The following is a 24114-nucleotide window of genomic DNA, read 5'->3' on the forward strand; positions in this document are numbered from 1 at the left end:
TTAGATTTCACCGATGGAAACAATCGCTGCTAACAACAGATTTCCCCGGCGAAATTTTCCCGATTTGCGATATTTATAGCTATGACTATCGCTGTATTATCGTTAAGAAGCAGCGATAATACACTGATTGCGCTTTAGAGAGTAAGCGGCAGCTTAAAAAACGACCGTTGACAATGAAAAGCGATGCGTTTCTAATCGGGGATGTGAATATTGATTTTAGCAGGATGCAGCTGATACTTGCCGCTGCGGCGTTGAAATTCAAGCGACTAATGAATTCAACTGTGGTAGCAACGACACCGTCCGTCCTCATTTCAATGACACATCTCAGCTGTCACAGGCTAGATTTCAGCTCCGACGGCTAATTCTTTCTCTGAGTGCGGTGAGCAGAAAAGCAAAATGTTTGCAACACACCGCGAGGGTTATTAATATTTTCGAATGTTAACGGCACGCCGTGAGATCGAGGTGAGCGTTACGCACGGAGATGGCCGACGTGCGAGACCGAAAGGAGGTCACAGCGACGGGTAGATGTGGACTTTTAAGAGTTAAATTGGATGCACGCATGCGGCGCGCTCGAAGACGCCGGCGAAGTAAGCGGTAATCGGAAAGTGTATCTAATCTCGACGGAGTGTGCACTGTTAAATCCAAGTGTGTTATTTTGACACGGCATAAACGCCCGAAAATGACCGCATTTGACCGAAGCCATTTTCCCAGATTTCTTCGTCGATTTAGTTCACCTCCTTTAAAACGTCACACAATCGCGTTAAATTAACACGTGAAATTTAGAAACGCGTCGAGCTAACGATCGTCCAATCGTGTTGAATGACACGACTTAAAACGACGAGATATGTGTAAAACGAAACGTGTGAAAAGAACTGATCGGCTGAAGGATTGGCAGCGTGTCTGCCGCTGAGATACATCGAAGCGAGATCGATCGAGAGGTAAAAAGGGGGCCGTTATTACTCATCGCCATTTCCGGTGTAAAGTTTCGCAACGCGCTCGCGAGACCTGTTATTTATTGTTTTACTATTACGCCGTACTGTGTAACACGGCGCAATCGCGCACGTAAAAGATTGTAATTTTCACGGTCCGAGCGGGCAATGAAACGTCGCTTCCGCGAGTGGTTATCTAATGTCGCAATTAGTACACACACGCCCGGCGATAATTACACCGGCACCTGCGAAACATCTGATCGCAGCCACGCGCCCGTAACACTCGATACTCAATTAGATCCGCGCTGAATCGGCCGTTGCGGACGAAACGGCTCATCGGCTAACCCGGCCATCCCGGCAATTCTTATCAGCGTTATTGTTATCATTGCTCCGGCAATCGTCAAAGTGGGACTGCAGATAAGAGTAGAGCACAGAGTGCAGTTCGTACGAATGGAGTAAGGGTTAACCCGTGAAAAGATATACGACCGCTATTACGCTTAATACTTCCATTAGCCGCTATAATAACTCGTACATCGCTCGGCGAGCAGCGAATCGTTTCGAGACACGCGCGCCACGTATCTATTCTCGAATCCTATCGACCTGTTTTTTCAACGCGATATTAATTCAATCAATTAAACGCAAATATTCCCGGTAAAATCATTGGCAACATCTCAGGATATAACCAAGATAATAAATAATTCATAAACGATATCCCTTTTCGCTATTTCTGCGGTAAGATTCGCATGATGGAAACCCTCGCCGATATCGGCAGATTTCTGCGGCAAAATCTCACCGATTCGCAGCGCAGTACTCACGACTGTGACCACCGATAACTACTGACTGCTCCTCAGCTGATACACTGATTGCAATTTAGAGAGCGGGCACGGTCTTTAACGCGTCTGAAACACGTGTTACTATATATAATTCGACGGCGTTCCTCGTCGATTAATAGGTGTGAATAAAAAAGCGGGAAAAATAACCAATGCGCGGGAAAAAATAGTCGCGAGATAAAATACGAGAGCGTGGAAGCTGTTTACAACGCGTCGGCGCAATTGCGTCACGATACGACTTCAGTTTGCCGATTTACGAAGCGCATTCGCCGTGCGCACGCTGTCGGGCCGAAGGAGGAAAATTTACCGGCGCCGAGACAGGCTCTTTTTCGTCACTCTAAAGACCTCTTTCGAGCGCTAAACCGGCACGACGGGCGTTCTATACATAGACGGAAGAACGGAGGGCGAGAAGTTTCGGCATGTTATTTGCATTATTTTGCATACTGTCGGCGGAGTCCGCGACATAACGTGACGTCATCGCCGCATATAAACCGACGCGAATAAAAGAACGCACGCCGATGATTTCGCGCTCCCGGATCGTCAATGCGAGCGTTGAACTCTCTCACGCGATCGATCGCGATCGTGTTAATCGATAAGCTGCGATATTAGACGTTTCCTCTTCGCGCGTTAATGTCTCTCCTCGCGGGATCGACGAAAGGGTCCCTCGCTTATCAGTGAGATAGCTGAAATAACGGACACCATTGATCGGAAGAATCTTAACAAAGACACCGATATAAGCCGCTGTTGATTTCTCGCGGATTGCGTAATCGGAGAACTGTTCGCCTCGCTTGGTATCGCGTGATTAACGGAGGCGAACCGACGAAACTCGCATCGGATGCGAGACACGTAGATGTAATTTTCCACTTTCTACTCGATATCGCTCGAAATCCCGGTGAAATTTGGACGAGCGGACGGTGAAATCTCAGGCGGAGTGTTATTCGCGTTGCGATCAGGAGTGTTGCGACACCTCGGAGGTATCGATACCAATATTGAAACGGGTGTGTCTGGTCAAGGGTGTCGATGTCATTAGCGATCCCAGTTACCTCGGCAATCAACTAAATGACCGTGAAATTAACGCAACAGAAATCATGAGAAAGGATATTAAAACGTAAATTGCATTTAATGCTAATTTTCATGAAGCAGAAATACATGACGCCTTGAAAATCGGTTGAGTAACAAATGAAAAGAAAAAAGGACCGGCATGATGTCGAAACAAAGACTACTACACAGACTAGTACTGGTATGGGTGCGAATTAGAGACGGGCGATGTAAAATATATCGATATTTATAAATGTCTATAAATATCGTAAATAAAAATATCGATACACCAGAAATATCATGCGGTATGTGTCGATATAAGGCGATATCGTTGATATTTCTATTATCGGCTGCATTTTAACGAAATATCCGTATATCTCTGATTCTTTTCTAATCGTGATAAATAGCAGCGACCGTCTCGCTTTTAACCGGCCGCGTTTGGAGTCCGCAGCCGTGCGTTTCTCAAGAAAAGGGAGCGCAATTTTATTCAGATGTGGGATCGGATGAGAGACCACGCCGAACTGTTTCCTAACTTAATCTTCAGGCACACGCAATACCCCGTAAGCCTCAAATACGCGCGTACGCAGGATGTGAGACGCTCGGATCGTTTGGCGCGACCACGTGGGCGGCGGCAGGTCATGGCCAATGGATACGAGATCTCGGTGGACGATCCGCTATTCTCCCGGTATGGACGTATCCACACTTCTCCGTGCAACCGGCGATTTGCGAAGGGCGACTTCCTGCATTACGGGGAATTCTGCGAACCGGGCTTTTGTCCGAGAGCGGCGTGCGGGCGCGAGCATTCTATCACGCGTGACAAAACTATATCCTCCTCGTGTCTCTTTTTTTCTCTTCTTCTTCTCTCTCTTGCGAGCTAGCGAATAACTTTGAGTTCTTAGAAAAGGAATCACTTATGCATTCGTGCAGAAACAAGAAGGAAGAAAGAAAAGTAATGACGACTCGGATTTACATACGTACCGCGGACACTTCACCCCGGCTCGCCGGTATTTGTATTCAAAATCGCGGCCACGCATTCGCATTTTGCGAACGCTAACAATGTGAATTTGAATACGGAAGCCGAAGCAAGTGGCAAGTCGCGGCCGCTTTATACTGTAACGTCGCGTCTCATATATTATTCCCGCGGATAGCGCCGCGGCAATTAAATTTAATTTCGCGATTCACGATGACGTATATCGGGGCAAATTATATCCGCCGTCGTCTCTCCTCCCTCCTGCCCGCGAGCAGCAGCCGAGAGTAGCGTTTTCATCGGAGACTTACGACTCGTTCGCTCAGACGTGGTCTCAGCAGCACCGCGCTCTCGATGGCATCTGCAACACACACGAAAAACACACAAGTGAGCTTCGATAAGTGAGCTTGCACTTTCGCAACTTAATAGCGAGCGGACGTCGACCGACGGCGCGAAATCGATCGAATCAATGAGCGCCATCAATTACGTCGCCAGACACAGAAATCGATTGCAAAACGATCGAGGACTTTTTCATGTTAACCTGAACTACGAGCTTGCGTCAAACACCCTGTAGATGTTGTTAGAATTTCTATCGCGTTGTATCTGCATTCTCTTTTTACTTCGCTCACATTCGCTTCCTTCGCTGCCAATCGCAATGGATCGCTATCTAACCGTTCTTACTATTTCGCTTGCTTTCGATTACAATTATATAATATATGCAGCAAAAATTATATATATATATATATATATATAATGTTTTTACTAGTTATTATGTGTATTATTTCGAATCCAGCATGAGCTACACTCGGGGAAATGTTTCGCTAGTCCGGTTAAAATTCTAATGTCTAAATGTCACAGGTGAAATGTAACATTTTTTGTATCTGCTAGAAAATTGTCTGCTGTATAAGCTTGCAGCAGCAGCATTCTAGCAACGTGCGCGAGAAAATTTACCTGCTGTTACTAATTATAAAAATATTATTAGCTTTAATCTGGAACGGCTACGGAGGGAGATTTTCTTGCTGAATTAGACAAATATTGACAATATTGTTCAGACAAACATTCCGTTTGCGTCACCTACATTAATTATATATAACATGTGACGTGTTTGCTAGATATTTATCCATCTTAGCTCAAATTTCCTGTATCTAGATCACTTTTGCGACTGCAAACTTTTTTTCAGCGATATGTTTACTGCGTGTATTTATAACTCATAAGCGTCATTCCAGGAATTAAATATACTCTCTTTCTCTCTCTCTTTCGCGCTCGCTCATTCAAACGGCACATGCAATTGTGTGTACTGCGCGTGTGGGACTCGTGCACCCGGAAAGTTGTTTACGGCGCATATTTGCATTCTGCAGCACACAGGCACGTATCTCTCCGCCGGCGACAATCTCGGCTCCGCGCGGGCTCCCGATTTCTTCGCGGCCGGTTAAATCATTCGCTTGGATTTCCAGCCGTTGCGCGACGGTCACACTTTCGTTCTCATTCTCCCGTTGCGCAAGATTCGTCTCGCGCCGATTTTTCCCGCGTCCGCCGCTGACTCACTTTCCAGACGGGAGATTTCTGGTCCTTGACTTTCCGTCGACCTGGGTAGCAGTCGACGTCCGGCGGCGTGTCGCGCGACGGAAATTGTTGTTACAACACACGTATTTCCTCGGATTTTTTCTCATTTTTTTTTTCTTCTTTTTTACGGAAGCCCGCATCTCTCTCTCTCTCTCTCTCTCTGGCCGCCTTCTTTCGCCATCGCGCCGATTGCAAAATGTCTCTGTTCGAATGTCCCGTTCGCGCGCCCTACTCTCTCGCACCAGTCTTCGTTACATTCGACACGCCGCTTTTCTTCTCGAGTTCATAGGTCAGCGCCGATTACGACGTACGCGGCGTTACGTATTTTAATGGCGTTTATCGTTATCAGCGTTAAATACGATTTCTTCGTTTTCCTTGAACCGGTAGAACATTTTATGCTGTACACGCGCCGATAATAACACATAACGATCCGTGCAGATGCGGTAAATGAGGAATAGCCGAGCTGCGGGATCAACAGTTGAGAGATCGCCGGGTGTTTTGCAGTGGCGGAGCTTAAAATACACCTAACGACTCGCAGGATGCAGAATCGAAATAATAATTGACTAACGTGGAATAGCCGAAATCTTGTCTCCTGATACTTTGGTGGGATAATTAATTGTTAAAACGTGCACATTGAGAGAAGAAAGTGCTATCGTTCTCGTATTATTTATTTGATCCGAGTAAAATGATTACTCGAACACTTCTTGGAAAAGATTTACTAGAAATAGAAATTTAATTAACTATCTACACAGAGATGAAAGGATTTCTTTGGCATTGATAAAATTTCTTGAATTGAAACAAACTTATCTTTTAGAATAGAGCAAACAAACGAATGTTTGATTTAACGAACAGGATTGTTTGATTTCTCAAACAATAAATATTGTTAAGTCAAACGGTTTATTTCTTTCATAATTGTATTAAATGCTCTCTTAAATTGAAAACCATTTTATACTTCCAATCAATAATTCATTTAAAAATTAAGATATTATCGTGTTATCGTACAAGTATTTTCCACAAGCTACTAAAATATACTTAAGCCGATGAAAATATTACTTGACTGAGAAGGACAAGTAATTACATTGATTTGATTCCAGCACATTTTTCCGTGTGATTACGATTTGAAAGGGAGGATCACCATTCGCGATCTTGCTGAAAGTATTTCCTGTTTCCTACGGGAAAAAAACTGTCCTGAAGCATGGAGGATACTTTACATGCGTAAGACAATGGCGATCTCGCGTGAATCAGCAGCAAATTCGTGACGAGCGGAGCGCGCCGAGCGTGCACGCCAGGTTTGGTCACGGCTCGCTTTTTGCCGGCTCCGTTCTTAACGGTACCGGCGCGTCCTCGTGGTCCAGTTCACCACGTGTTTCCAGGAGAACCCGGCGATTCGAGAAGGCATACACTCGGAGGTCGTACACCTCCGTATAACAGGGAGTGGAAGGTACCTGCTCGGGAACCTCGCTCGCATGATTTCGGCGATTCCTGAACGGTATCCGCACCGTCTCTACTGACCCCGGTCAATCCTTATTTATCTTAATACATTCGTCGACCCGTTCCGAACGCGAAAGTCTCCGATCAGCAGAGTCCTCGCAGCAGCGACTTGTTATGTTTCCCCCGAAACATCGGTATTTTTAATTCGGCGAAAAATTTATCGCTGTACGATTAACAGTTGAAAATAAACGCGGATAAATACGTGATATTGCGCGTATGTGTGTATGCGTGTGAATATGTGAGCGAAACGCGGAGTAATTTTTCCGAGGCGTCGCACACACACACAGGAGAGCGCGATTAATCATGCTCTCATGAATGGACTATTATTAGCGGACTAATATACCGTCGCTGTTAACGAACTCTCCGCCGTAATAGCGCCGCGCCGTATCTTCCGTGGAATAACGTCACTTCGTGTAACGGCACCTCCGGCCCGGCGGATTCGAGCGTTTTACAACGAGCGTTTGCTACCTCGCTGAAATAATCGGCCATTCGCATCTATGCGTTTCCCTCTTCCGAAAGAATAAAACTCGCGGGAGACCGATCAATCTTGCGGAGCTCGCAGAAACGACGAGCATTAATTTATCATTACAGGAACGCGCCCGCGTATAAGTATAGCGGAACGTGTCCGTCGTTTCTTTCCTTTTCCTCTTTTAAGAGGCTTATCTCCTGAATCTGCACCGATTCATTCTGTCATCATCCATGATCAAAGCGCCCGGATAATCAATGATATACCCAATCATGTAGCCACATCGTCGATCGCCGCTCAACCGGACTCGACTTTGATACTTAATGGCGGAACTTAATAGCACGTAATTCCGTCCGGCAGCAGCACGGGATCTCACCGGGGAGATCTTCCAGTGGGGAAAATTCAAGATAGCGACGAGAATCTCCGCCGATCTTCTTCGGGTTACAGATTCATCAACGGTGAGACCCCCGCTTTTAGCCTGACTTCCGCCGAGAATGTCGCGCCAGAACGCGAATTTGCAACTTCGCTGGCCTCATCTCGGGATCGTTTCCAGCTGGGGTCTCGAATGACCCCAGGTGACTATTCTCGGGTTAATTAGCACGGGCGCACCTCACTCGCACCTGCGATCAACGAAGCGACTGGAAGAAGGTGGAGCTCGCCGGCGCAAAGTTGAGCGCGGATAGCAGACGCGAAATTCCAGTTGCGGAGAAATCGGGATACCGTAACGAATTGGAGGAAAAGAAACCCCGAAGTCACGCACGACTCTCCGGACCGGCGTTACTTTGAAGTCATCGATGGACAATAGCGATAACGCGGCCGGTGTGAGCGGGAACGTTAATTGGTTCGGAGCGAAGGCATGTACTTTCACGTCTGTGTGTGTATGTGTGTCAAATATTCCCGGCTGATATTTCGAAATGTCCCGTCGTTGTCGTTGATCGGCAGATACCGCGGAAATGTATTACCGGGCATTGAGAAATGCATTTATCATAGCACGAGCGAGAGCGAATACAAGTTTCACTTCTTCTTGCAACTTACATCTCTCTCTTTCTCTCTCTCTCTTCCTCCCATTTTCCACGTGGAAATACATCGCATTGGATTACAGAGACCACCGTCCGTTAAAATTACAGCCGTGCGAGATAAAACAGCTTCGTCTATCGCAGCGGTTTGTAAAAAAGATGGGAAAGTAGCAGCAGCTGAGCAGAATAGAAGCCGGGGTGACGGAGAGACCACACAAGGTAGGGCCCTCCTTTCTCGCGCGGACACGCGAGGTGTATCGGCATCGTGCATTCGTGCGAAACGATTAAGCGGGCATACCGCGGCGCAGCTGAAATCACGGCTGGGAGATAACGCGGATAGGCCAGTCAACCCTGGGCGATCGCGAATAACAAGATTCGCGCTCGGCGAGTTCCTCGATGATCGCCTATGACCGATTCGATTAGCGACGGCCGAGCGACTCACCGTGCGAGTCGTGTGCCGCGGCCGACAGATCGCGAGACACGATCGCTGTCGGTTCGCATACACTTCAGGAAGTGATTGCGAAAGAAGGATGAATTCAAGCGACGAAGCAACGACCGCTGCAGCCGGTCATGTGATCTGACAGATAACGACTTGACGTAATTCGAAACGCGTCTCCGGATCCTTACACGTCGGTATCTTTTATTTACTCTCCGCGATTCCGCTCTCGTCCCTCCTCTCCCGTCCTATTCACGCGAGGAACGGCGGGAAGAATCATCGATTATAGAAACTAATTGAGAAATAGATTTTTCACAGCTGTGTGGCAGCTGTCTGCGAGGCAAACCTTTCGAGAAGGAGGTAGCGCCGAGGCCCCTCTTGATATCTTCACTATTAGGTGGCGAATTCTAGCGGTTATTTATAGAATGATTTATTCAGTAACCCGCCATTGTGTAGTGGCGCTAATATGTCGATAAATAATAGCTCGTTATAATTGTCACTTTTGAGCATTTCGAAGCGTTTTCGAAATACATTTTAGTACTTAATTATACGTACAATCTGTGTATAATAAGAGCGTGACCGACGTGTCCTTTAAACAATTTATAATAAAAAAGAAAGAAAGAAAATTACATCGTGCACTGCACAATCCGTACTACAACGCTTTTGCATTAATAAACCGTCCGATCATCGACGTTGTCAATTCTCCAAACTCTCGAGATGATCGCCACGTCGAACGGATCCGTCTCGTCGTGTGTATAATTTTTCTCCCACGCGGTTTGATCTTCGTCGATGCTCAGGCATTTCCGACAGGACTCACGTCCGACGAAACGAGAAGGCGAATTTTTCTCCTTCGGGACATCTCTCGCGCGGAATTCTCAAGCGAGCGAATCAATTTTCTTCCCGCGCCGATAACCGGCGGCTCTGTTAACGAAGCTCTGTTATCAGATTGCACACACTCCGCCGCAATCATCGGCCGCAATTTTCCACCCGAGATAGATAACAGGCAGATACTCTCTTATCGTGCCGATGCGGCGCGGATACCCGCACAAGTGGCTCGCAATCATCGACGACCATACGGTGGCGGTCGTCGTTCCTGAAATAATACCCATTGCCCGCCAATAGAGGCAATTATAAACAATATCTCCCTGCTGACATACATTTCACGGCGAGACTGCGGGCGCGATCGTCGCAAGTGTCGTTGAAAAGCCAATTCAGATGGCATTTCTAACGCGTTTTCTAACGAGTCATCGGTACCGGTATCATTAACGGCTTCCTAAAACGGCGTCCTGTCAAGTCGGCGGGTCTTCGTTAATTGTGTCGGAGCGCAATTCCCTACGCCGGTCGCCCAGTTTCAAAGACAGCCGCCGGTTGAATTCGAAATTGATTGTTTCTTTTTTTTTTTTATGCCAAGACGCCAACAAGCGAACGGTGAAAAGTTTTTGATTTAAAATCGCTTCCGTTATTTAACGATGATTCGTGAAGTTAACCTTCGATTCGTGTTTAAAATACGAAGATTTCTTCTCGAAGATCCTCGAGCGACGAAGAGCCGGCGGTGTAACGCGACGACAGTTATCCTTGACGAAATGCCTGTCTCCGTCTGAGATTTCGCGGACGCATCGCATAATGCTTGTAACGCTTGTAAAAATCCGGTCGTCCTTCACCCTTCGCGTTAGCCGTAACGCTTGAGAAAATAAGCACGTCGCGATTTAAAAGCATCGACTTCGGCGCTCAGCGTCAATAGAGCTGCACGCGTGTGGCGAAGTCGTCGCGACTGTTTGAATAGCGCGGCGATATCTGTATTGCGTTAAGTTTGCGCAAACAAGATCGCGAAAATAATAATACTGAATCTGCACTCTGCACAGGTATTATATAATCTATCTCGGCGCGGTCATACGCGATAATATACAACCGCCGAAGCCACGTTACTTAACTCCACGGCCGATGAGACAGACTTCACTGCGAAAAACAGGATTCACGCGTAACACGTTTCAAGGCAGGAGTAATGAAATTAACCCGTCAAAATTTTAATGCTGCTTTGACGCTCTTGAAGATAATTTACGCCTACTTAGTTGGCCTCTCCACGCCAGAAATTGGTCTGACGATATTTGTACTTGTCGGCTTCCCCATTGAACCTTTGATTCTACAGATTTGACGATCTATTATTATATGATTTAATTACGTATTAATAATGATTTAAACATTGATTATACAGATCAATTTAATTTCGCCGCTACTTTGGAGCTGTAAATATGTTCTCTCGATACTTTGACTGCTAAATTCACACGAGCATTTTCAGAACAATCTATTTTTTATTTTTATACATTTATAATATTTTGTAATATTTTATATTGATAAAATTTAATACTTTATATTATAAAAGTTTATATTTGGATTTTTGTTTTTGCTGAAAATAGCAAAAACAAATTTAATGTATCATTATAGTCGGAGTAAATTTTATCATTAGAATTGAATCTACTTTGTTATCTTAGCTCCTGCTGTGTTACAGAATTAAAGATTTAACATAAATCCAACATTTCGACTGGAGAAATCACTGGAACGTTTCCTGCCTTCATTCATTATCTTCATTATCTTCCAAATGCGTCGTATCAGATTACCGAACATCACGTTCCGCTACTCCGAGAAAAATATCATTCTACTGCCGGGGGAAGTGATCACTAAGTTTCCTTCTTTCGAATAAATATCTACATTCAACAAAGAAGATTTTCTTCTACACATTTCAGCTCATTATCGTCACATACTCAAATAAAGAATTTGTTCTCCCTTCAAGAATATATTACAAACCTTATCGAAGGAAAGTTAAATCCGGTTAATTTTGAAGAAACAAACCGAAGTTTGTTTTCATCTAACATCCTTGATTGAAGTACCAAACTTACTAGGACTCGAAATACCTTTCGAATCAATTTTACGACGAACCTATGATATATTTGCGGACGCATGAACATATGAGATACTTGACTCGAATACAGTATGGATTTTCCTGTATGTAGAAAGCTAGGGGGACAGGGAGGGAGAACGCAAAACCCAGCGGAGCACTTCCATTCGGACAGCCGCTCATTCGACACTGATGCGTGTCGTCTGGTGCGATTTGCATAAAAATCTGGCTTAAATACCGTGCGGTTAGTACGCCGGTTGACATTCTTCGTACGCGCTCAATTGGACGCAGGGTCAGTTAAACCCCGGAAACAATCACATTTCGCATCTCGTCGGCCGCCCGTGCGATGCTGCGGTGACGTAACGTTCGCGGTTCCGCGCCGGCGAGCGATCTCGCACGTTGCACGTTCGCGCGATTTTCATCCGCGCGAGAATATTTCGATCCCGTTGAACCCGCCTGTGATCTCCCAAACGTAAACCGGATCTCCGAATATTATTCATAACAGCCCTCGAAATTCAGCAACTGCGGGGAACGAGAGATAAAAAACCACCGTGGAATGTCGCGTTAACTAATTAACCTTTTGATCTTTTTCCCCGCCCACGTCGAACGGAAAGACCGCGAAAAAACGGCAATAAATCCCCCATTCCTTCTCGTTGATCAAACTTCGGTCGATTCAGACTATCCGGGCGACGAAGCATGAAAGCAACGATTATTTAGTTTTAATCCTCTCGGCCGGTGAACCGGCTCGATTCGCTCGCTTGTGAAATATACTCGACGAGCGTTTTATTTCCCGCGAATCCTTGAGGGAAGAAATGTTTTTATTGGGAATATCGGTTGGTGCGCCGATGAGAAAGTTATCTCTGAATAGGCTTCGCAAACAGACGTCACGACGGCGGCAAACTCGGGAGATCTAATGATGTATGCTCGTACAAGTGCAAATAATTTTGTACGCTTGTCGTGACGTGACGCGATCTACTCAAAAGTGCTTCCGCAAACGTACGGGAATCGGATCAAACAATGCATCGGAGTTTTTGTAATATCATTACCGCTCAAAAATATTTGCCCATCACGATTTCCGTATATATCTTTTCATGTACCTGAGTTCCATTCTAATTCTACTATATTCTCTTTATACATATATGTGAATAAATTTACGGAATTAGCTCGGCGAATAAATTACGCAGTGGAGGACCAAAATTATTTCTTCTGTAGAGGATGGAAAAATTGTAATAACAAGTGAACGGAACAGACGCTTAACAACTCCAGAAATAATTCTAGAGTGAACGAAACGAGGGGGAATTCGTTGAGTGTGTCTACTGTGAAAAGGAGACTCTAACAAGCTAGTCTTTTCTTTCAAGGGCTGTTCTTTTTATTGACATCTCTCAGAAACAACTTTTTATTGCAGCTCGTCCATAAAGACCAGCAAGCAAGAGTGAATTTCAATTTTCCTCCCTAATCTTTTAGACGTTGGACTTAATAATAACGTTTGATGGCTCAAAGTTTTGCGTTCTATATATAAATAGCATATAATAGAATCAGAATGGAACTTTGACATGTAAAAAAAAAATATGCACAGAAATTGGGAGAATGGCAAATATTTTCTAGCGGTAGTGTATCTCTCTATCTCTGTATTTTAAATTCGTCATCCGTGCAATCTGTACAAAGTGCACCTTGTACGCCACGTAATTATCTAAGGAAATCTGCTAGATTATCAATAGTCGACGATGCGTCACGTAAAAGAACGAGAAACACCAAAGTATAACGGCAAGTGGAACAGATAAATTTTCGGATATCGCACCGACATTATAGCGCACAGATAACGATCGTTACCGCTATTAAAAGTCGCCTCCGTTCCTTCCCCGTTTGCCCCTACGCTAATGGTTGTTTACCTTTTGCTAATAATCAGACGTCGTAATTATCATCCGCCATTATCTGGCATAAACTACTAACGTGCAGCATTACGAAGTGGTAGAAATTTTACGGCTGCGCGCATTCGGTTCGAAATTATCTTGACTATTTTCAGCCTGTCTCAGCTAATTCCTACCTTCCTTGTTTAACGATTCGATAATCAAAGTAACGATCCGTAACTTGTAACTGACTACATAAATCTCTTGCGAGTATATGATCGCATAAATAATAATTAAAACCTGAATCGATTAGACTTTGAGACTTAATAGCATATAACAGTGAATAATGTTTCAATTCTTATACAGTTTATTTTCAACATTAATCCAATGATTATCGCATTGCATGCATATGTGATGCAAGCTTAACTTCAAATATTGCGGACAGTCCGACCGGTAGTTTATTTTTAACTACCGTCGTTTTAGATTCCACACTAAAGGAAAAACTTGCTATATTCAAGGAAAAAATTGCTATATTCAAGGAAAAAATTGCTATATTCAAGCAAATATTTACGGTGTATGTAGGTGTATTAAGGTGTAATGTAGCAATTTATTTTATTTGGACTAAGTGAAAATTATTTAAATGCAGCACTTTTTTCCTTCCAGTATGCTTCAAGTAATATTTATTTAATCTTAATTTTAATATAATTTAATCTTTATATATATATATATATATTTGTAATCAGATTGCAGCGAATATTTTAATTCGCTACTAAAATAGGCAAAATCGAATGAGGAAATTCCTTGCCTCGTTCATTCCTCTCTTGGACGCCCTTTCACTCTGTTTATTACACGGCTACGTTTATTTGTATATACTTATCATTTAAAAGCGTGACTTATTAATTAAAGGTCAACGACGCCTATTGCGTTGCCGGAAGGTTCAAGGTGCTCCGTATACATTAGCCCATCGCGCTTCGTTACGTAACGCGATACATCGCGATGGTACGCCAGAAATTCGCCTGTATAACCTAAGGGCAACCTGGCGATCATTTTCATCTTCGTCTACGCCTCGGTTTATCAGACCGCAAGTTCGCCGTCGGCCAACGTGCATATATAAAAAGGCACTTACGCACTATGCCTGTGTAAGGTAGGTAGGTAACAACAGAGAGAGAGAGAGAGAGAAACGGCAGCTGGAGCTGGCGGCGAGAGGATATAAAATGTTGCGGACATTTTTACTGCTCGAGGGATGGCATGTATAAATAATAAGAGTCGAAAGAAAGAAATCAAAAGATATGCGGACGCGCCGTACGCGTTTGACCGTGAACGAGTCGGATGTTTTGCACAAGACATTATCGGCGATAATAGAGACTGCTAGAGCTGCCTCGGAGAATCAATTCGATCGAATAAAATAGACCTTAGTAACGTCCCGGGAAACTACGGGACGTGGAGTAATCGTGCGCGAAATAGCCGAGGTATTAAACATTAATAGCCCGAGAAGATTCCAGGACGGGATCCGGAGAAACTGATGCGAGTCACGAATACGAGAAATCTATATGCCTCCTACGAGGAAAACCGAGCGAAAGTGGTGATTAAAACACTTTATTCGAACTGGAGATCACTTTATTTACCATAAAGATGTTCACTCTATTCCTTAAGAACCCTATAAATCTCCCGAAAAATTGATTAATACCGTGGAGTACGCTCGTGTTAAAAAATTCTCTTAAAAGTAAAGAAATGCAAATACACATGCAAGTCGCGAAGTGCGATAAGACGCAAAAAGAATTTCAAGTGATATTACTTAGTAATAAATTTTCCACAGTCTTAGAAGATACATCCGTTTAAATTTATAACGATACGAATCAAACTATTCCGTTACAATGGGGGAGGTTAAAGCAGTTTCGCAAGTTTCTCCCGCGTTATCGCAAATGACATAAACGATAATGCAACTGATTACACGTTGCGAATATCGTCGGAGAGGTTGCACCACGTGTGCGTCAGAGATGAATAAAAAGATATAATTATAATGTGTAAATTTACGAAGAGGATGGGTAAGAAAAGATACGCCTCAAAGGAGAAGATACAGATAGAAAGGACGATAGAAGATAAAACAAATAGCGGCGGTCGTAGGTCACTTCTGCCGTCTCTGGAACATCAGCATTGCTAATGACGAGAGCCAGCGACGACCTTCGCTACATCAAGGCTCGGTCAAAGAAAAATCTCACGCGAACCGACGAACCTCTCTATCTTTCTCCATGCCCATCTCGCACCATCGATCACTGTACTCTCTCGCCGTCCTCCTCTCGAAAGGCACGTGACCTCCCGAAGGGTTCACGTGCGTAACACGTGTGTCATGTAGCCAACAATTTGAGATTCAGGAATTAACACGGTACCGTCGGAGTAATAACAAGTTCGGTATTTTATCTATTTATCTATTTAACGAGCCTCTTACCGCTTTTTCCTTCTTCAAGTCATCTGAGATCAAAGAGATTTGATCCTCAATTTCATTGGCAATTCAATTCTCGAAGGTAAAAAATTCGTGTCTTTAATTTGTCGACAAAATTAAGACACGCTAAAAAATATTACAATAAATCAATAGAAAGTATATATATATATATATATTGTGATGTTGAAATATTATTATCGTTTATAAAATATGCGAGATCGACACATACTACATTACTTCAACGTACGATATAAAAGGTCAAGGTAAAAAAAATGGAGATTGTTTCAATGCCACGATTAATCACCTATATTGAAATTTAAGACGCCTTTACAATCTGCGCTTTAAGTATAGCGACGAATGAAACAATATTTCTCTCAACTAAAAAAAGAAACAAAAGGGAGAAACTTTAATAGAAATTTGATGAAAGAATCAGTTACTCATTCCCGTCATTCAGTTATATTTTTGCCAAAAATAAATCAACTTCACGAGATATCTGGTTAAGAATATTTAATGATAATTATATTAATAATAACTCGATAAATTTAGAGAGGCGGAAGAAGATCTTAAAAACACAACAAAAGCACTGATCGCTTAATTACTACTATTAATGCAAATTTAATTATTGCTCATGGCGGAAAAAAAGTATAGGTCTTTTTTTTTTCTTTCGTGTTATGTAAATTCACGCAACGGATAAAAGTGTTTCATGTTGTTGCGCTTCATCCGAGAGAAGACCACACAGGACAAGCACACTCTAGCCGCAAACGAAGGAAGAGCGGCAGAAATTCAGAATGTGCGTAAACAGTGACGTTTACATGGAAGATAAAGTACGATTTGTTTGATGTATGGCGCGCATTACGTTATCGCGAATCGATAAGCGCGCGATAAAAGCTACATAAGATCTCAAGAGAAGAGTAAAGCGGCTCCGTGTGGCCTTTTTTTTTTTAATACAAGCTACGAGCGATATATTATGACATTTCTCTGCGGTATAGTTTGCTACCATGTTCGGTGGAAAGTTTTAGCGCCGTTTTTAACGCCAGAGAACTTTTACTGCGAACTGCTATACACACACACACACACACACACACACACACACACACACTCATACACGCATTCACAGTACGGCTCACGTATAATCGAACGTGACGATGGGTATAACAGTTGCCTAGATAATAGACTCTAAAAATAAAAACCACGCGAGACATTGCAATTGTCCGTTAAATTTTAACGAAGACAGGTCATCGAACCGAATGAATAGAAGTCGATGTAATAGTTCAAGCATTTATTTTATTACAAGGCCACTATCATTCTCTAAACGTATGCATACATTAGGTAATTATATTGCATACGTTTGAAAGTCGAGATCACCACGTGTTCCGTCGCTATTACGTCAATCTCTATATTAAAAGATATCAAAGGACGCGTATAAGAGAAATCGAAGATAGATAAATAAGTGACGCCGCGTAAAAACTTCCATGCGACTTTTTTTATGCCGACAATGTGTAGAATGTGTAAAATACTGGTTTTTCAGTAACCTATTATTATTCCGATAAAAACGATATTGTCTTTTACGTCAGCGCTCATGTTTATGAAATTAGTTTTTTTCTCAGTGATAAAAAAAGTAGCGACACGAGTTCAAAGCTGATAATACTAATATGCCGCATAGAATATCAGATGACTTAAATTTATTTATTTTGTGAGAACCAACCGCACAAGGTATGTTCAAAACGGCAAAATTATATCCATATATATTTTCTGCAACTTCAAAGGAATTATAATTAATGAAATTAAGAAAAAACGGGGAGTTTTATTCCTAAAAGGAGCAAACAAATTCGAGTCGACATTTAGTCCTGGTTTAAGTCCAATTTAGTTTTCTCCTAAGTGTTCGAAGGTCTTCTATCGTAGCTCCTTTTGCGCTACAAATGAGAAAGTTATCGCCGTTTTCTCAAAGACTTAACGAAAGAGCTAGAATTTAGACTCTGGAGGACTAAATTCCTTTCGTGTTATTACAGGAGCACTCATTGTGCTCCTTTGATGCTACAAGTGTGAGCCTATTCCCGTTTACTCCACCCGAAGGTTCGATGTGAAATTTAAAACTCGTCGACTCGGGAAAGTCTAGCCGTTGCTAGCTCGCGTTATTAACAAGGAAGTATGTCATTTTCGTTTCCTCGGGTTATCATTGCAGTGGCCGCGCAAATGATGATGAGCACGAAGAGATAATTGACACGGTGCAAAGAGTATTGTTATTTGCGGCCGGCAGGTGGGGGCTAACTAATACGTTAAACCGTAAGAAGCGGCTCGCCGGTTTTTGCGGTTCACGATGTCGCCGCGAAGGTGCAAAGTCGAAGTGAGGATACACAACGTGGCGTACCGTAACGCACATACACGAGCGCGCCGAACGCGGCCGGCGACGACGACTGAAAAGGTAAAGGTGGGTTCGATGACGTCGCGTGGTCGTAAACACCTGGGAACTCGTTATCGTGACGATATAGACGCGCCAACCGTTGCATCGGCAACTGCACGGCCTGTCCGCCGGCGGGTATAGATACGCGAGACAAATAATCCAAGCGGCCGACCGACAAGAAAACGCGTTCCCTCCTCGATTTAGATCGGAGATATGCCGCGACGAAGCGACTCAAAAATCGGTGACACGTGGTTTTACAGATACGCGTAACGCCGTAGGCAAGAAAACACCGACCCGAACTCGGCTCGGTATCGTCAAGAGTAAAATGCACGATGGGATATCTCGGATGAATTAACAGTATATCGAAAATTTCTCTCAATTATTACGCATTAGATTACTTAAGAATTATTCTACAATTAAATCTTACTGGAAAAGCGAATTTGGAGATTGCCTTAGAATGAAGAAAAAAAAAATTAAGAAAATAAAATAACGATGAAAATAATATATGAGAGAAATGTAATAAAATAATAAGTAATGATAATTAAACGTATATGTGTGTATGTAATAATTCTGTAAAATATAATAATAATTTAAAATAGCGATGTGGAAAAAAATATCGTTATTATTTGTCTTGCTGTAGTTTTGCAAAATTGTAAATTTTCGATAAACAGAATATAAATGGAAAATACGCGTGTGAGGGATTAAAGATGTGCGCTCGTAACTTTTTATCTCGGGCTTGAAATCATTTCAAGAGATTAAATTAGGAAAATGTAGACCAACGAATGTCCCCTTTCGTAGATATCAATTGTGCGTTCGGCTAAATGAAATCCGTTTACTTGCCGCGGTAGATCGTCGCTTCCGAGTCGAACGAGTGCTACGCCCGTGGAACTGCGCGTCCGTCAGATCCCGAAAGATCGAGCGGAAGGCGCGTGAATTAATTACGAAAATCCAGTCTGCCGTTCATTACGTCGCCGGACGTTTCGTCGTTGATAAATAGCGACGGATACTCAGGGATAACGTCGTGAGGTCGTAACCGCGGCCGGACGGACGGCGTGTTTTCTACTTGTCATTTGCATACATGCGCAGTGCCTGATCGCGGCTAACTCGAGGGGAAAATTTAATATGCCTCGATTGCTCCCGTTTCCAATGCCAGCGGATTTACGGGACAGAGACGGGTGTCTCGCGGGATTAACCGTGAAGAGCGGGAGAAGGTAGGGAAACGCGCGTAAAACGGAGCGTTTCGGATTCTCGATCGCGAGAGTTCTCGCGAGATCGATTTCGGGAGATCGCTCGTTGCCACGGATCCCGGCAACGAATCGAATCGTCCGATGTCTTGCGACACGTCGTGCGACTTTAACTTCGCCGACGACGACGAACGCAACGTGAGTGTGCGTCCTCAAGGTCGCAGGGAGATTTAATCTCAGGCTTTTAATTTTCTCGAGCGTCGATGATCCGACTTCCACGTGTCGGATTTGTACCGCTCGGGATCAGCCGCTACCTCTCTGATTAACGACGCCATTACGTAACGCACCGGCGGCCGCGAAGGTACCTGGAGGCTACGCAGGTATTCACGTGTACTTAATCCTAGGCGAGCGAGTGCACTCAGCCGTCGGTCTTCGGGCGTATGCGTGCGTGCGTGCTTGCGTGCACGCGTACGTGCGTCGCCGAGATGCCAGAGATTCGCTCACAAGTGGAGATTCGGCCGATTAGCGGTCGAGAATTTTCGCGAAATTCCCCCGGCGATTCACGGCCGGCATTGTCAACCGTATATTAACTTCGGCCCGAATTGAACTCGGCTCAAATCGAGTAGGTTCCTTTCTAATCGCGGCTCTGGAAAAGAACGAAGCGATCTACCTAGGAATTTATACATTAAAGAATGTGAAGCTAGAACGAATAGATTTTGTACTTCGAAGAATTCAGTCGACAGTAAAATAACTCAACAACTTTATCAGGTTGCGTGAATACATTTAGAGCTAATTAATAGTGATAAAACCGGCCGTAAATCGCCGAATATATATATATAACAAAAGAAAAAAACTTCAGTTCAGACTACTAATGAGAAGATAAAAGTTCTTACTTGTGCCTTATCTAAGCCAAAGGCCGCGAGCTAATCGGATATGTAGAGGGAGAAAGAAAGCAAAAAGAGCCAAGGGTGTGCGAAATGCATCGAGTTAGAGGCTTCCGAAATTGTTTAACTGCTGACCTGCAGAAAGCCATATCTGCACAACTGGCGCTCGGCACGAAGACGTGACGAATCGTAACAATCGTGACAATCCAATCCAGACGTGCGCGTGCACTTCTTCACGTAAGTCATGTTTTGAGATGCACGCGACATATTCCGACTGTCCCGCGATAAATGAGTACAAAGTGTTATTCAACTTCTTCGATCTTACGTAACATGTATCGGATGTGTTTGCGAACATAAAAGAAAAAAAAGATAAAAAAGAGATAGATACTTATTAGATATTAGATTTTTATCGAAGATTATAGAAAAAAGAAAATATCAAATATAATTAGTGTAATATAAAGTGTAATTAAGATATGAAACTTATATATTATATTAGTGTAATATAAAGTGTAATTAAGATATGAAACTTCGATGAGATCTTTGTTGCAAAGTGCCGACGTCATTCCAATGATACCTCCCATCTACCTGGGAGGAATCAGCGACGACTGAAAGGCGGGGGCCGAATAACCGTGAATGGAATCATGGGGAAAACGGAGATGCGTCAATTAAACGTCATCGTGGAAACCACTTGTTTCCACATCTCCGTTTTTCCTTCGATCGGTTTGACGACCATTAACAAAAGCGCACGAGGCGTGCCCATTGAGAACAATTAGCTTCTTCGCTCTCACTCGCGGGGGAAGAACTTTATTACCAGTTCCCGAGGTGAATTTCGCAGAAGGTGAGATGATTACAGCGGTCGGAAATTTTATGAAGATCCGCCACCGCCAGGACTGAGAGAAAGATCAATCGCCAGCCGCGATGCGACCCTAACTGCCGCGAGATTGTGTTATTTCACTTTCGGTATTTCGGTATTTCGTTCTAATTTTAGAGAAAATGCTCTTCCACCACCGAGACCGGAAATATTGGTTCACGGAAAGCGGAATGGGACACGAAAAGAATTCTGCCTTGTTTCGTCGGTAGCAGAAGAATGTTTCATAAGTAAGCGAGAGAATGAATAAAAGCTATTGTGGTTAAGATTGCACGCGTATTTATATAATAAAATATACAATAAGATCATTCTAACCAGCTGAATTAGCCCCACTTGACACTTTGTTCACGCGAATAAAGCGTACGAAAGGCCACATACATTGAGAGAACAAATATCTGAGAAAAAAGAAATATTTATTCGATGAATGCTAATAATATATTTACTTCTACTAAAAAAATACATCTTTGCATCGAGAAAAAATTCTTTCCGAACGAGAAGATATGCATTTTCTTCAATCCGTACTTTTTCGCAAAAGCAATTAAGCAATGACTTCATTTAAATATAACATTTAAATGAAAGAATTCAGATTGAAGCAAATGTGTCATTAGTATCCGCTGTTTCTCAGATACTTTTTCGACATTCCCCAGCCTGAAAGCGAAATATCCTCTCTATTTCCGCGCAACCTTGGGGAATAACTTAGCGCGAGACATTTTAACGTTCGCCCGTGAAATTCCGCTTGAAAATTCCGCGGAAAGGTGCGTTTTATCGGGAGGACGGTGTTCCGCGGCTCGATAAGAACTTAACGAGAGAGACACCCCGCGTGCGCTCGACGCGTAAGTATCGCAATAACGGGACATGTGCGTCGCGATTCCTACTGCTCCGAAATTCCCACGACTTCGTCACGTACGATCCCGCGTCGCGAAAGTAATTCATTGACTCGCCGGCGCACACAAGGGGTTCGCGCGCACGCACGCACGCACCCGTTCGCGCACTCGCGCGATTCCCGCAAAATTGTGAAGAAGAAAAAGAAGAAGAAGACAAATAAACGTCCGCCGGCGGGCGTAAAGGCCGCAACCTGAAACACTCGCCGGTACTCCCACCCGAGCCTCCCACACGTGTTCTTTCTCTCTCCCTCCTACCCTCCCTCCTCTCTCCAACCTCTGTCGCTCTCCTCTCTCGAGGGGAAAAGAAGACGTGAAGCAAAATAAGGAAAACCTTACCTCCCGTAACAGTATCCCCGGTATATATTCCGTTCTCCTAGGAATGCGACCGCGGTAACCCGCCCTCGTGGCCGCTTCCTCGCGATCGGCGGAAGATCGGAAAAGCGGGACGAGAAAGAAAGAAAGAGGGAGAGAGAGAGAGAGAGAGGAAAGAGAAGAATTTCCGCACGGGGTGGATCGTCCGTTCGATTTTTCGGAGGAGGTTCCTTCGATCACTCGCGAGAAGTCGATCCGGGGAAAAGGGACTCTCCGTCGATTGAGTGACGAGCACGAGGCGCGCGAGCGCGCGGACACGATCACTCGAGAGATCGCGATCACTCGCGGGAGCGGAGATCGCGAGAGGCTGGGCCGATTCCGCGGCTGCTTCGGAGCCGCTGTGATACGATCTATCGCAGCCTGAGGCCGAGTTAGGACTGTGGACTCTGACAGGCAGCGCGACTCCGCTCTCTCGGTCTTCGCGGCCAGGCCTACCAACACCGCCGTTTCTCTTGGTGCCGGCGACAACGACCCCACCACCGAAGGCTCCTTGATGCACGCCTGGTAGCGCGGCCCGGTGTGGTAGGATCGCCGAGCCACGCCGCTCGCTCTCTTCTTCTTCTTCTTGTTCTCGGTGGAACCACCCGGTGGCCGTGTGTCTCTCGCGCGACTCAATCATCGGCGGGGAGGGGAAGTGTGGGTACACGCGCGTTGCGCGCGACCGTGGTGCTTGCGGCCGTGTGGTAGTGCCAGGTGGCACGAGTAGCTTACTTATAGCCGTGTGGCACTTATACGGTGCCTTCGGTATCGGTAAACATTATCCCCCGACCGGCCGGAGCGAAAGTCTAGTGGATGTTTATCGAATAATACAAATACGCGCGTACATCGCTCGACGGGGCTCCCGTCGTTCGGGCGCACCGCACGCGCCAAGCAGAGTAACGGATCGCGAAGAGACAGAATGTCGCTCTCTCGCGGGTAACCGGCGATTTCTATGCAGAAAACAATGCTAGAATCGGGCAAATTACCCGCTTTCCCGGGAAGCCAAGTCATATTTTTATCATTAGTTATCAGTTATGTGTGATTTATTTAAGTAACAATTATTTTAGCTGCTGTAGTAGCTATACATATGTGTATAATAGTAGCAATTATTTTAGTGGTAATTTAAGTACATTTTAGTGCATTGTATTAAATACTTTAACGTGATAATTTAATTTGCAAGCGAATTACTGAATGAATGCCGTGTAAAGTGGTCCGAAATTTAAGAGGGTATCTACTAGAATCGTGCAATACTTCTTTCCCGTTGAAGAAACTTGTAAATCCAAGTGTGTTATTTTTACACGCATGAGTTTTCTCTCTCTCTTTCTCTTTCTAACTGTCGAGCTGCGATATGGGGGACATAGATACTTCTTGGGAAAAAAAGTATCGGATAACGCATCGACATCCATGATATCCTCGAGCCCGATATGATAATTGGCTACTCCGCGAATCGTGAAATAAGCACAAAGCTATGACCGGCGCAACTTCGTATAACGCGTCACAGAAAGTAGGCAGAAGTGGGACACGTGTTTAAAGGAATCTAATTAACGTCGGTATAATCATAAAGATGATAAAGTTCACGGTTTTCGAGATGCGAATCTCCTCCTTTATAGATTCAGGTTACTACTC

The 24114-nt window shown here is 44.1% G+C and overlaps 1 protein-coding gene across 3 annotated transcripts in view; it reads right to left on the minus strand.

The window, feature by feature from the left end:
* LOC106748176 overlaps window positions 1-24114 on the minus strand; it is an 83761-nt gene that overhangs the window by 6270 nt on the left and 53377 nt on the right. For 2 of the 3 annotated variants that reach the window (XM_014626428.1, XM_014626429.1), the window contains one exon: window positions 4076-4125. The gene's annotated coding sequence lies outside the window, so the exon portion shown is untranslated. Of the gene's footprint in view, window positions 1-4075; window positions 4126-22473; window positions 22898-24114 lie in introns of those variants that run through there. The other variant, XM_014626427.1, reaches the window with a different exon arrangement.

Source organism: Dinoponera quadriceps, unplaced genomic scaffold (genome assembly GCF_001313825.1).
Source record: "Dinoponera quadriceps isolate SergipeBrazil2010 unplaced genomic scaffold, ASM131382v1 scaffold2600, whole genome shotgun sequence".
Lineage (NCBI taxonomy): Eukaryota > Metazoa > Arthropoda > Insecta > Hymenoptera > Formicidae > Dinoponera > Dinoponera quadriceps.